We start from the raw sequence: 15,323 nt of genomic DNA, 5'->3' as shown, positions 1-15,323 counted from the left end.
AGCATACCATGCCCCTCCTAAAGCAGCTCCACTGGCTTCTGACAAGTTTCCAGGCCCAATTCAAAGTGATCACCTATAAAGCCCTTCCTACTTTGAGTCCAACCTATATTTGAGACGGCATCTCCTTTTACGAACTTGCACGAGCATCGAGATCTGCTGGAGAGGCCCTTATCTCAGTCTCACCACCGTCTCAAATACGGTTGGTGGGGACAAGAGAGAGGGCTTTCTCTGTAGTGACTCCTCGGCTCTGGAATTACCTACCAAAAGAAATTAGATTTGCCCTTCAGGACAGGTTTGAAAACATGGCTCTTCCAGCAGGCCTTTAAGCCTGTGTAATTCTGGCCAGTGTGATGACCCAATTGTGCCACTCTGCACTTTATTGCTGATATTTATCTTATTCGCAGGTTTTATTGCAGTTTAGGAATTTTAGAATTCTTATATTTTTATGGGACTTTACATACATGCTGTTTTATACCTGTGTTATATATTTTATATTTGTGTATTTGTATACTGTGTATTGTGGTTCAAATGCGGCACTGTAGTGCTTTTTGCGAGCCGCCCCAGATCCCTCTGGGGAGATGGTGGTGGGGTACAATAAAGATTTTATTTATTTTATTAACAATTGATTTAATGATTCTTACTTACTTAGGAGATCCCTCATAGTTCGAGGATGATGGTCCTCCATTTCTTGGAAGACGCCTATGCGTGATTTTTTTTAATGTGTGGAGGTCGGTGCACAGCCGGTCAACACACAGTCTTCACATATTAAGGTCCCAGCAGTGGTGTGATTAACACAACGAGAGTGGCTTCTCGGTCTGTTGCAGCCTTCTTCCACCTTCACAGCCATTGTAACATGTACCATGTTATCCTCCGCCTGCTCCGCCGTTGAGGTCTTTGGGTCTTCGGATTGTGCTTGGTCTGGATCCTTGCCTGTGGCTACTCCTGGGAGTGTGTGACTCCCGTGGTTGTGCCCGCAGGTTCATTAGAACATGCAAGCCCCCTCACCACGCCAAGGTGACAATCCATCGAGGGGGGATTCTATACATTCAAAGCTTTTTCAATGTATGAAGACAACTGTACATGTGGCCATGTAGTTATTATAAACATTGTGCCCCCCCAAATGAAATATTCCCTGGTTTCTCTTCTGCAGTCTAGATAGCGTGCAGTCAATTCGTGCAAATTCACAATAGATTTGCACAAAGCTCAAACAAAATGACTAGCAATTCTACCAGTATGCTATTATTGCATATCTTGAAGTTTTTGCCATGACAAATCTATTGTTCTCGCATGCCTTCAAGTTATATCTGACTTATAGCAACACTAAGACAAATGTATTGTGGGCTTTTAATGGCAGGATTGGTTCAGAAGAGGTTTGCCATTGTTTCCCAAAGTCACCCAGTTTCCATGGACAAGCAATAATTAAAACCCTAGTCTCCTAGAATCCAGATAGAACACTTAATACAATGCACCACACTGGCTCTCTCTATGACAAATTACAGCTTGCGATCATCCCAAAAGAAACCCAAATGTGTTTAAGACATGTTGCATACTCAGCATATAAACTGAGTCCACTATACATACCTAGTATAATCTGTATTGCATGTATTTCAAGCAAGGTAAATCTAAATGAATTATTAATTTATCCTTAACAAAAATCATACTTTTCCTCAAAGAGAAAAAGTTATTCTTGAAATATATTCAATAACAGAGCTGTCCTCTGTAGGTTTACTCAGCAATATGTCTAGCTTAACTCAGTGGGAATTGCCTCCAAATAAATGTGCATAGAATTGTAACTATAATGTATACTTGGAACTTCAAAGAACATATATAGTAAACATATATTCTCCTTAAAAAGATTTTATTTTATGATAGAAGGTGTTCCTCTCACCTTTTATTATCCCCAAGGGCAAATTAAACCCCATTCTGTTTGTGTCTGTTGATGTTACTTTTTATAGGGATGAAAGCAAGAGTGAAAACAATTTGATATCATGTATCAGTTTGAACTTGTACTCCTGTTTTCATTTGCTTGAGATACGTCTCATTGAATGCAGTAGAACTATAGTAGACATGAACTTCATAAATATATTTATAGTATCTACAAAGCTTCAGCTAATGTTGATTTTACAATCTTTATAAAGGGAGAAAAAGCTCAAGGGAAAACCTTTTGTCTTAAAGTAACATAAATTTTAATGTCTGATATAACTTTTTCATCTGCAAGGGGCAAGGGGAGTGAGGTAAGAATCATTACATTGGCCAACACACATTTTTGTGTCTCAACTGTTAGAGATGTTTCTAGGTGTATTGACCTGCTGATTCCAAAAATGGCACCAATTTCCCCCCATCAGCTCTGTATACAGACACTATCTGCTTACCTGTGAAGAATCATGATAACAATATCTAAGAAACTAGAGTTGTTGCTGTGTATCCAATACAATTTTCTAAATCAGTGACCACAAAACCCCCAGAAGGAGTCTAGCCAGAAATGACTTTTTAACAGATAAAATGCAATTTGTGCTCTACTCTGTTCAAGTGTTCATGCTTGCTGGTACTTCACATATTCAAAAACCAAGTTTGCACTGAACCTCTGTGTGAAACCTTGAAGAAAGATGAATAGCCTAACGATACAAGAGACCTGCCCATTTAGGAGAGCAGTCGTAGGCAAACATAGGAAGGCAAACATAATAACTATACCAATGGAGGTTGGGACAGGACTATGGTACCTCACTGTACCTTAATTTTTGCATTAAAACTTGACCTGAACTTTGATTACTCTCTAATGTCATGGAGAAGGGAGCATGGACCAGTTACCTGAGATGATTAACCTCCAATGACTTATTCAAACATGTGTGTTCTCATTTGATATTTGATCTCATAAATGAGTACACCTATAAACTTTTTGGTTTGGCAAATTACTCTTCCAAAGGCTACCAGCTCTATTTTATAGGTATAGAAATAAGAGGATAAGCCCTTTTGCAAGTGACATATGATAGTATTTTAGTTACATTTAATATGTACATGCCCCTTCCTATTCCCAAGGAAGATGTTTGGAAAAATATATGTATTAGATATTTCCATTCTGCATGCAATGCATTGGTTTGTGTAATGATTAAGAACTACTTTCCAACAGATAAAAGGTAAGTTATGGTTACTGAAACATTATTGCTAAAATTACCATTTGAATGATAAGCAATTTGGGGAGTAATTATAGGGCACACTCTACATTCAGTGCATTCTGATATATGGATAATTACTCCTGGTAATATGCTTTAGTTAGATATTACAACAACAATAATAATTTATTGCAAAATTAATTCTTTGGCACAATTTAACATTTATTGGTGTGAAGTCAAAGTTAGTTGGTTTACTGTGGACCACTTGTAAGTTGATTTTCTTTGTGTGCTAATTACTTATTATAGGTTATTTTCGTATTTTCGTTTACATTAATGTTGTTTCAAGGTACATTTGGTTTTTTAAAAGGACATGATATTTACAGTTCATGTGGCTTTATTTAGGGGGAAAAGCAGAAAGGTAATGCAATCATCTTTAGTAATAGAATGATGGATGAATGGAAAACATTTTTTTTGAATCAGGTCAATGGTACTGATGATTAGTACATTGTTAATCAAGTTCTTCAGATTACCATCAAAAGCTTTATCTGTTTCACTCAGACTGGTGAGAGGATCATGAATATTAAAGAGATTCAAATAGATCTGCACTCGTATAAGATGGAGCTCTACAAATGAAAAGACTAAATGAACCCAGGCTGTGACTTTATGTACTGCTATATCTTTTAACTAGACAGAAATGCCTAATCAATTTCTATCCTGATATTAGCTTTTATGCACAGAAAGGTCATAGATAAACATTTTAAAAAACAAATATGCTGTACATATATTATGGATGAAGTAAACCTTATACGTAAAATCTGCATTTTTGTTGAGGGTTTACCCCTTATGCAAGTATGTCTACTTCTGCAGTAAGGCCTACTAAATACATTGTGGCTTACTCCCAGGAAAGAACTGTAGCTGAAGAAAGTCGTTTGTAAATCTGGATATTCATGTAGTGTTAGTTCAAAGCCAGAAAGAAAGAAAAAACCCAAACATCCAGCTTAATTCTAGTCTCTCTGCTCCAATCAAAAGCTGTAGCTCCACTATTACACACACAACACACACACACAAAACCTCAGTATTTAATTTTAGCTTAACTGGTTATGCATTTTGTGCAACTTAACTTGGAAATAAGCCCCCACTTTGAGTCTTTTAGAAAAAATTGCACAAGATTATAGTCAAGAGTTTTATGGCTAATTCTGTCTTGAGCTACTTCAGCCACGATCTCTTGAACAAGAAATCTGTTGAAGATTATTGCAATGACTTAATTTTTCCATTTCCAATTACTTAATTATTCTTTATTAACTTCTCTTTTTCATCTCTGTTGTGGCTGCTCCAGTCATCTATTGCTTGAAATGTAAGATTGGGTGGAACAATAACAATTGGCAAAACAAAATAGTGTGAGAGAGATCTAACAATAGTAATGATGATGGAATTTTTTTTGATGAATATGGAGTTGGTCTTTCAGCCAGATCAGAATTATTTTAGGCCCTTTTGTGAAATCTTGATAACAAAATAGCAGTAGTAAATAAAGTAACCCATTTTTCTAAAGGATCCTAGACAGATGCTTCCCCCGCCGTCTTTTGTGTTTTTGTGTGAGGAGACATCAGGGATAGTTCCATTGGCCTCAACTCCTCCATCAGATCCCCAGTAACACAAAACTTCATCTTCAATCACCACACACTGTAGGCAAACTTTGCAGCATGGAGGATTAATTAAGCAGTTCCCTATCTGATTCAGAGTCCCAATCATGCAGCATTCAAAATTGTATAAGGAGCTGCATTTCATATTGCATACATGGCCAACCACATATTCAGAATGTCTAACTTAGGCCTGTTCTACACTGTCACATAATCCAGATTATCAAACCAGATAATCCACATTATCTGCTTTGAACTGGATTATTTGACTCTACAGTGCCACTGGATTTTATACAGACAGTGTAGAAGGGCCTTAGAGTTTGTCTGTAGTAGCTCTATACCCTGCATTGGATCAGAAGTCGCTCTTAGATTTCCAGATGACAACCAGGAAATTTTGGACTGTAACGCAGGGTTAAACTAATTAACTCATTTTACTCTGCATTACAAGAAGTTTGGGAATGCATTTCAGGGGTACTGGGGACAGCTGGACCAGCTCCAATCTGAACTGGTTCATTGGCCACATGAATTGGTCTCACAACCCCCTTTTCCATGCACTCAATGGCATAGAGAAAAGGGGACTGATCTGGTTGCCACAGAGTTCCAGGGAATTCATGGCTATCCCTGGACACATTTTCTGACATCAACAAAGACTCCTGTATGACCAGGGAAAAGGAAGGGGCTTTATTTGGTTGTGTGGATGCCTTTATTGATGGTAGCAAAGACACCTGTTGATGGCTAGGAGCTCTCAGGAGTTCTGTGGCAGTTTGGCAATGGCAACAGTGGACTGCCAAAGTGAAGTGACAGTCCAGCAGGGCCTAACTGGTTTCAGCTCCACTGGATGGTCTGGATTTCACTACACCAGTGCTGTATGGCAGAGACAGGAAGAATAGCTTGGTGCGATATGTAAGAAATCATTTAATGTGTGCATGTCAACTGCAAAATAAGATGCATGAAGCTGATTGATTGAGCCATGTCTGGAGAGCTGGTAAGCCTGGGAGTTTTTGATACTGTTGTGATTTTGTTCAGGCCTGAGCTAAGCAGGTGCAGAGTGACAGTTGGAAGAAAGAAGCAGAGAGACAGACACAGGATTTTGAAGTGTGCTCTTGCTTCATGAGCTGCTGGAAGGAATTTATCCACATGGACAAAGGAAATACTATTTTAAATCTCCTATAAAAAGACATTATGTGAGTTGGTGCAACTGAGCATGCGTGGCACATATCTTCTTTCTCTGGCAAAGCAGTACCTGGACTATACATTTTGATTTTTTCATTACGTTAACATAGCTGACTCTGGGATTGGTCTGGAGTATTTCTACACCAGACCAGCCTCATATTATGTGGCTCATGTGGATGAGCTCATAATCTTATTTCTAAAACATAAGATGTATTTGTAAATTAGATGTGCATTGTTAAACACAAGGTTTTATAGATGATAGGGGGAAAGAAACATTTCTACCTATTAACAGTTTTGCAGTATGAGAATGGTTGTGGAACAGCAAACAATCAGGAAGTCTGCAAACATGAGCATAGATATGATTTATTTTTTTTACTAACTCCAGCACTGGAATAGTCCTGACCTGGCAACCCTAATTATATTAGAAAGCCTGGTTTATTAAATCTGGCTCAGTACAAAGCCACTTCCTATGGTCCTATGAAGAAACTAAAGGGGAGTCAAGACTCTTGGGCTAGGTCCTATTCTTTCACCTGCATGTGACTGCAGTTATGAAAATGGCAGAGATGTCTACACAGTGCATAGTTTTACTCCAAATTACTAATTTTATAGAAATTTCTAGAGGATGACTACTTTCCCCTTTCCTTTGCCAAATGTCATTTAAGGACTACCTTGGAAGAAAATGTGGGCTGCTTTTGATTTCTTAGGGACTCCCCCCCCCTTATTTTACAAGCAGGAAATTAACAATAATTTTCTCTTGTTAAATGTTAGCACTTTCCAAAGGCCATTGAAAAGAAATTATATATTTCCCTAACAGTAATGAGGTATTATTATTAGAAATTAATGTAAGAATCTACAAGTACAGTATGACATGCTGCCAGGGACTACATGTGATATTTTAAGTGATCTTTTTTTAGAGGGCAAAAGTGCCATGATTGCAGCAATCTTTTGTGCATAGTTATTTCATCTGGCTGTTTGACCAAGACTTTCCTCTGAGTTTGCATCTATCAAACTGCCTTAAGTACTTTTAGCTATATACTCAAAAGAGCACACAGTAACAAAGGTTCACAAAAACCTTGGCTGGCATCCTGTTAGTCAGTTAGAATATTGCAACTTAAAGTTATGATCCCATAGCTGTTTCTTACCCACGTTTACTATTGTGGTACCATTGCAAGAATCATAAATACTATGATACACATATCTTAAAATCCAGCCATCTGTAGCAAGGAATAGAGATAGGAGTGTGGTTGCAAAGGATGAAACATCCAGTCTGCCCCTGCTAACAAGCAGTGATGGTGTGTTGTAACAGGAACACACAGAAGTTTCTGCTTCAGGTCACCACCACCCACTGGTGATGTGGGATGAGACACATTTTTCAGCACCCTACTTGCCAGTGCTACGGAACTCCAACCTTCAAGGTGCGTTTGCACCATAGAATTAATACAGTTTGATACCATTTCAATTGCCATGGCTCAATGCTATGTACTTCTGGGATTTGTAATTGGTAAGGAACTATCGCTCTTTGGTAGAGAAGGCTAAAGATCATATAAAACTACAGCTTCCATGATTCCATATGAGTACAGTGCAGATGCTTTCTGAATTTGACTAGTTGAATTTTGAGATGGGTTTGTGGGGTTATATTGGGAGGTGAAGTATAACAATGACACCATGGCACATGTCTGCCACTGGTTCTCAGGATAGCATCTGTAATGAAGTGTTTACAGATGTCATGTTTAATTGTGTTTTAAAAGGGTCAATATTTCAGTTATGGCATCTCTGCACTCACAAGTTGGTTGCCATGGAAAGGGCGGAGCCAACTGCCGTTTTGGTGGAGAAGTGCAGGTTTGAAAAAGAAGCAGTTAGTCTGTGCCTTGATGAGGTACAGTGAAGACTGACCCTCAGTTGAGGGGATCAGGGAGGCTCAATTGCTTATTTTGTGTCAGTTTAAGATAAGTTTGATGACTTATTTTAAGGTAATCTGTTTCCTGATGAGGAACAAATAATCTGTGATTGTAATTCACAGGGTGACTGCAGTTTAGAGCAGTAGAGAAAGAAGTGACATTTTAAAGAGTTTGAAATACCTCATTCTAGCTTTGCAACTGTTAACTAAAGTGCCTCTAAAGAGAAAGTTACTGTAACCATTAAGCTTTGTACCAGAATAAACGTGTTATTGTTCTTTTAAACATCTCAGCTTCTGTCACATATATTACCATCAAAAGCAAACAAAAAGAAGGAAGAAAAACAAAATTTAAAAGGTCTCCTCTCTGTGTAGCTAGTGGCTGCATCTTCCCATAGTGGTGGCAAGCATTGATAATCCCCTTTACATCTGGTGGCCACATTATAAACATCCTTACATCTGGTGGCAGTGTTTAAATAAAAACATCTTTACATTGGTGGCAGCAGTAATAAATAATAATATGTATAATAAAAACATCCACCTTCTCCACACATCCTATTCTACATTATGCATTAACATGTGGCAAACAAAATTATACAAATATTTTTGAAGATTTTATGGATCAGCTAGAGTTGGTCCATGCTGAGTCAACATGAATATAAATTCTACAGATTCAGCAGATTTGCTTTAGCAGATATTATCAATAACAGTCATGCTTGTGTCTATGGGTGCATCTGTACTGTAGTAGAAATGCTCTAGGATTTAATCGCCAAGGTTCAATGCTCTGCAGTCATGGAAAATTTAGTTTTACAAGTTGTTTAACTTTCTCTGTCAGAGAGTGCTAGTGCCTCAAAAAATTACAAATTCCAGGATTTCATAACACTGAGCCATGGCAGTTACAGTGGTGTCAAACTGTATTAATTCTATGGTGCAGAGATGCACCCTGAAGTCTATTGGTGAAGTGAGCCCATAGACATGGTTCTTGATAGTCTCTCCTAAAGCACACCCACTGAATCTATAGAATTTATATTCATTTTGACTACATTATAAAGAAAATTTATGTTAATATTTTTAGGGCTCTTTGTTATATCTCTCATGGTCTTATTGAGGCCAGTGAGTTTCACAAGGAAACAAGCATAAGTGGTCTGATATTTGTGGAGCTTGTGCATAAAGGTTTCAACACCAAATAAGGTGATTTCAAAAGCCAGCCCTCCCATAGTGCCTTGGCCCTGAATCACACAGGAGCCAAGAAGAGATGCAATATTGGCTGCCTATCTCCTTTTCTGCTGGTGCTGTGCCAGTGAGATTAAACTGGTAGAGCTTTCTACGCCTCCAGAAGTACAAAGCATCTTGGATTATATACTTATGATCAACAGGTGACAGACTCATCCTTCTTTAAAAGCAATGTGATTTGTGTCGTTGGCATGCATCTCTGGGACATAAGCCCATTTTATTATTTATAACAATCATCACTTGGTATGTGGAAACAGTAGGCTGTCCAGCAATAGATGTGATCTTGAGGAATAATCACTGGGTAGAGTAGATGAACGAATGTCATAAATAGTGCCCCTGGCTCTTAGCCATATGACAGCTCAGCTTCTAATGCAAGAAATCCAAATACTTTGTTCAGAGTAAATTACACAGTGTGCATGATTTGCATGCTTTGAATTTAGTCTGCATATGTTATTTCAGAATTCAGAACATTCTGGCAACATTATAGCAGAAAAACTATAGTAGCTCATCATCAGAGCCCATGTATTGCATGCAGAAAGTCCAACTCCAGGTATTTCTAGCTCAAGGCATCTGGAAGAGAACATGGGAAAGAATTTTATTAACCCAAACAGAGCTGCTACCTGTCAGATAAGACAGCATTTGACTAAAGGTACAAATAGTCTGACCTTGTAGGCGTAGCTTTCCGTGGGGAAGGGGGAGAGGCAACTGAATAATAGGAGAGGATACTGATGGGGAGTTGGGGTCACATCAGGTTGCCCTCTGATTATATGATACAGAGTCCAATGACATGAATTCAGTAGTGTCATTCTGCTAGTGCAAGGTCAGTTGCATCAGTGGAAATGAACTTCTAGAGTTAGCAGAAGGAATGAGTTCAACAGCTTTCCCTTTTACAACTGGCTATACAATGTAGACTACATTTGTTCTGTTACATTCAACTTCTCAAGAATAAAATCTACTTTAACTACGCTAGCACAGTTTTAAATACATTGGCATCAAAATGTTCATGTCTGTTTTCAAAGAAGCAACTGCATTAGTATTTTGCAGCACAAAAATGAGTAAGGGAGAGGTAGAGGGAAAAAGTAACCAGTTACAGAACATTTCAATCTTCCTGGACATGCAGTAAAATATTTGAAGGGCACAGTCCTTTGACAAGGAAATTAAATAGGAAGACTAGAAAGAGAAACTGCTAGTTTGAATTATATTCACAAATTCCAGTCCATTAGCAGAAGTATGGCTTTATGGCACACTACATGTATTAATATCATTTATTTATTTATTTATTTATTTATTTATTTATTTACAGTATTTATATTCCGCCCTTCTCACCCCGAAGGGGACTCAGGGCGGATCACAATGTGCACATATAACGGCAAACATTCAGTGCCATATAAACATAGAGACAGAGATACAGAGGAGATTTAACATTCTCCAGCTTCCATCTTCCTGAGGGTATGCTCGATTCTGGTCACAGGGGGAGCAGCTGCTTCATCATCCACTGTGGCATCTTGATGGATACTTCCTCATTCCAAATGGGAGCTGGGCGGGTTTTATGGTGACATAAATTAGTTAAATTTGCCTCTCTGCAGAGCAGTACCTAAATTCCTACTTGATGGATGCAACCATCTTTCGGTTGCTTAGGTCAACAACGAGCATGGGCTATTTATTATTTTAATTGTCAGCTGCTCACCTCGACACGGGCTGGCCTCAAACTCACGACCTCTTACTGTGATTTATTGCAGCTGGCTACTTAACCAGCTGTGCTGCAGCACCACAAAAGTTCTTGCTACTGTATATATAACAAAGAGAAACTTCTCTTTTTTATATGTGTGACCAAAATGATCAAAGGTTTAAAAACAACAGCAAAAAACCTCTTCCAAAGCATTTGCATTTTTTATCCACAGAAGCCCTATTATTATTATTATTATTATTATTATTATTATTATTATTATTATTAGACAGCAACAGCCAAATTATTATTATTATTAAATGAAATTAAGAAGGTATACAGATTGCAAAGGATAGGATGATAGGATTGTTGTTACTATTGTTAGATGAAGGCTAATGCTCCAACTTGGGTTGGAAGTGTTTTGCTGGTACAATTCTTACGAATACTAGTACAAATAATAATAATAACCACAATCTTTTATGTGCTGATGGAGGTTGGAGTTAGAATGAATTCTGTTTATTTATTATTTACTACATTTGTACCCCGCCCTTCAAGAAGGGAAAAAAGAACGACCCAAACAATTACCGTCCAGTCAGCCTCACAGTGATACCAGGCAAGATTCTGGAAAAGATCATTAAGGAAGTGGTCTACAAACACTTAGAAACAAATGCGGTCATTGCTAATAGTCAACACGGATTTACCAAAAACAAGTCATGCTAGACTAATCTGATCTCTTTTGGATTGATACAGGGAATGCTGTGGATGTAGCGTACCTGGATTTCAGTAAGGCCTTCGACAAAGTCCCCCACGACCTTCTGGCAAACAAACTAGTAAAATGTGGGCTAGACAAAACTACAGTTAGGTGGATCTGTAATTGGCTAAGCGAACGAACCCAAAGGGTGCTCACCAATGCGTCATCTTCATCATGGAAAGAAGTGACAAGTGGTGTGCCGCAGGGCTCCGTCCTGGGCCCGGTTCTGTTCAACATCTTTATTAATGACTTAGACGAAGGGTTAGAAGGCACGATCATCAAGTTTGCAGATGACACCAAACTGGGAGGGATAGCCAACACTCCAGAAGACAGGAGCAGAATTCAAAATGATCTTGACAAACTAGAGAGATGGGCCGAAACTAACAAAATGAAGTTCAACAGGGACAAATGCAAGATACTTCACTTCGGCAGAAAAAATGGAAATCAAAGATACAGAATGGGGGACGCCTGGCTGGACAGCAGTGTGTGCGAAAAAGACCTTGGAGTCGTCATGGACAACAAGTTAAACATGAGCCAACAATGTGATGCAGCAGCTAAAAAAGCCAATGGGATTCTGGCCTGCATCAATAGGGGTATAGCGTCTAGATCCAGGGAAGTCATGCTCCCCCTCTATTCTGCCTTGGTCAGACCACACCTGGAATACTGTGTCCAATTCTGGGCACCGCAGTTGAAGGGAGATGTTGACAAGCTGGAAAGCGTCCAGAGGAGGGCGACTAAAATGATTAAGGGTCTGGAGAACAAGCCCTATGAGGAGCGGCTTAAAGATCTGGGCATGTTTAGCCTGCAGAAGAGAAGGCTGAGAGGAGACATGATAGCCATGTACAAATACGTGAAGGGAAGTCATAGGGAGGAGGGAGCAAGCTTGTTTTCTGCTGCCTTGCAGACTAGGACACGGAACAATGGCTTCAAACTACAGGAAAGGAGATTCCACCTGAACATCAGGAAGAACTTCCTCACTGTGAGAGCTGTTTGACAGTGGAACTCTCTCCCCTGGGCCGTGGTGGAGGCTCCTTCTTTGGAGGCTTTTAAGCAGAGGCTGGATGGCCATCTGTCAGGGGTGCTTTGAATGCGATTTCCTGCTTCTTAGCAGGGGATTGGACCGGATGGCCCATGAGGTCTCTTCCAACTCTACTATTCTATGATTCTATGTTATTTCCTGTTTAATTGGGTTTCCTGGGGATGAGAGTGTGTGACTTGCCCATGATCACCCAGTGGGTTTCCATGGCTGAGTAGGGAATCAAGCCACAATCATAGTCCAATTCTCAAACCTCTCTCTTTCTGCCCCCTCCCCCCTCTCTCTAAACTTCTCATACCTTCCAAGAATTCACAGATGAAAACATCCAAGTTTGGTCAAGATGCACAATATTATTAATAAGGAAAGAGTGTCGACAAAAGGGGGTGAGGAATGTTAAGAGAAGATAAGAACTGGGACATCTGGGAAATGAAGTTTTAAAGCAGGCATGCTCCTCTCTTACTATAGGGGAAACTTCATGGGCTGCTATCTCCCTTATTTTTAAAGCTATTGGGGTGAAACTTGCTACAATGGCAGAACATATGTATCACTCTTTGCCCATCAAGTTTCATAATGTTTCACTTATCCATGGAATTTTAGGGAATTATTAAAGCTTTTAAAAACCTTTTTAAAAGATCCTCTCTGACCCTCCCACCCTGCTCCCTTCTGGCTGAAAGACACAGGTTTAGCTTGGCAACCACAGGTTTATATAATATTATTTCCTTAACTTCTCTTGGTAGATTCCATGATTGTATATAGTATAATTATTAGACTGTCCCTCAATGCCACAAATCACTGCTCCAACCCAATGCTTTCTGGGAAATGTAGTTCAGTGCAGGCATTGTGGCATCTCCTCGCTTCCCATTAAATTACTATAAATGGGGAAAATTCAGAAGCTCCTTTTTTAAAGCTATAGGGGTGAAACTTGCTAACTTTGTAATGTTTCACCCATCCACTGATTTTTTGGGAATTTTCAAAGTTTTTTAAAGCAACACCCCCCCCCCCCCCTCCATCACCCTTGATTGACTGAGAGGCATGCCAACATGTTTAGCTTCACCTCTCAGTGGAGCTTGGTCACAGCTACATCCAAAGACACCCAAGACATAAGAAACAAAGGCTCGGTTTGATTCAAATTCTTAATATCGGTAAGGCAGTGAGCAGGTGGATCGGAACTTGCTTCAAAAGTGCTTTAGATCTGAATTAGATCTGAATTTTAATGAGCATATAAACAAAAGCCTAGTGAATAGCAACAAGATTGGGTAAAAAGGAGGGAGGAGCAGGCAGAGGAAGAGTGTATTCCTGAAACTATTATTGTGTATAAATAGCTACTACTTTCGAATCACTGAGCAGGGACCTTTTCACACTACAGTTATACCACTATGTTTGCATTAATTTGTCATACCTACACTCTGTGACATCCAGAGAGATCAAAGTTCAAATCCCCACTCATTCATGGAAACCACTGGGTGGCCTTGGGGAATGCTCACACTCTCAGCTTCAGAAGTAAGCAAAGAAATCCTGTCAAGTAATAATAAGTTCACCTTAGGTTCACTATAAGTTGGAAATGACTTGAAGGCAGAAAACAATAACAAAGGTCACAATTTCTTGTGTTTCTGTTGCTACAAAACCATAAACAAGCAAATGAAAAACCAAGATAATGAAAGAAATAGTGCAAGTCCATTTGGTTACTACAATATTCAATATACACAGGATATATCCTATGTACAGTTTGGGCTCAATTGCTCTTCCACAATATGTTTTCTTTACAAATTGAGTAGGGCTGTAAATGTGCAGAGAAATGTGTTAGGAATACAATCAGAAGAATGCAATATGGAAAGGGCCATTAAAGGGCAGTTTATTGGGCTAATTTCTATCCGAAGGTCACTTGCAAGGATGCATGTAAGAAGGAGGACAGATTCACTTCCCCTCATTCTGTTTCAGTGCATGGATGATTATTTTTCAAGAACACTTTTAAACAAGCAAACAAACAATTATTTCAAGGTTACCTTGTTAGTCTGTTGCAGTAAAACAACCGAGTCTGTAGCCCCAGTAGACAATCTGAAGAAGGTGGAAAGCTAAATATATTTTTGTCTTTCAGGTGCTTCAAGACACCCTGGCCTAAATATTTAGTTTAATTCCAACTAGAAAAGATCAACTTAACCAATGGAAAATATGTAAATCATGGAATCATGCAACTCAAAGGGGCCACAAGGCCCATCTAGTCCAACCTCCTGCTATGTAGAATGCACCATGAAAGCATTCCTAAGAGAAGACATTCAACGTTTGTTTCAAACCCTTCAAGGAAAGTCCACCACCCTTTGAGGCAGCCCATTCCACTATCAAACAGTGATTGGTCTTTTCTTGCAGTACATTTCATTATTATCATCCTAAATAAATGTTATTTGTAACTAAGTGCTATTAGTTACTATCTACTAACTACCGTGTTTCCCCGAAAATAAGACAGTGTCTTATATTAATTTTTGCTCCCAAAGATGCACTAGGTCTTATTTTCAGGGGATGTCTTATTTTTCCATGAAGAAGAATTCACATTTATTGTTGAACAAAAAAATGAACATTATATACTGTACAGTAGTTGTCATCACAAACCAGCATAACCAAACTGTGAATCCTATCAAGAATTTCTTGTTATTACCATTATTTCCATGTACAAGACTCTATGATATGTACATTTACCAATCCCACATGCTCTGGTGTTCTGTTTGGTGGGCATGTTTCCAAACAAAGACTTTTCTAGGTCTTACTTTCAGGGGAGGCCTTATATTTAGCAATTCAGCAAAACCTCTACTAGGTCTTATTTTCTGGGGA

This window comes from Anolis carolinensis, chromosome 3 (assembly GCF_035594765.1).
Source record: "Anolis carolinensis isolate JA03-04 chromosome 3, rAnoCar3.1.pri, whole genome shotgun sequence".
NCBI classification, from domain to species: Eukaryota; Metazoa; Chordata; class Lepidosauria; order Squamata; family Dactyloidae; genus Anolis; species Anolis carolinensis.
Note: the sequence above shows the minus strand (reverse complement) of the source record.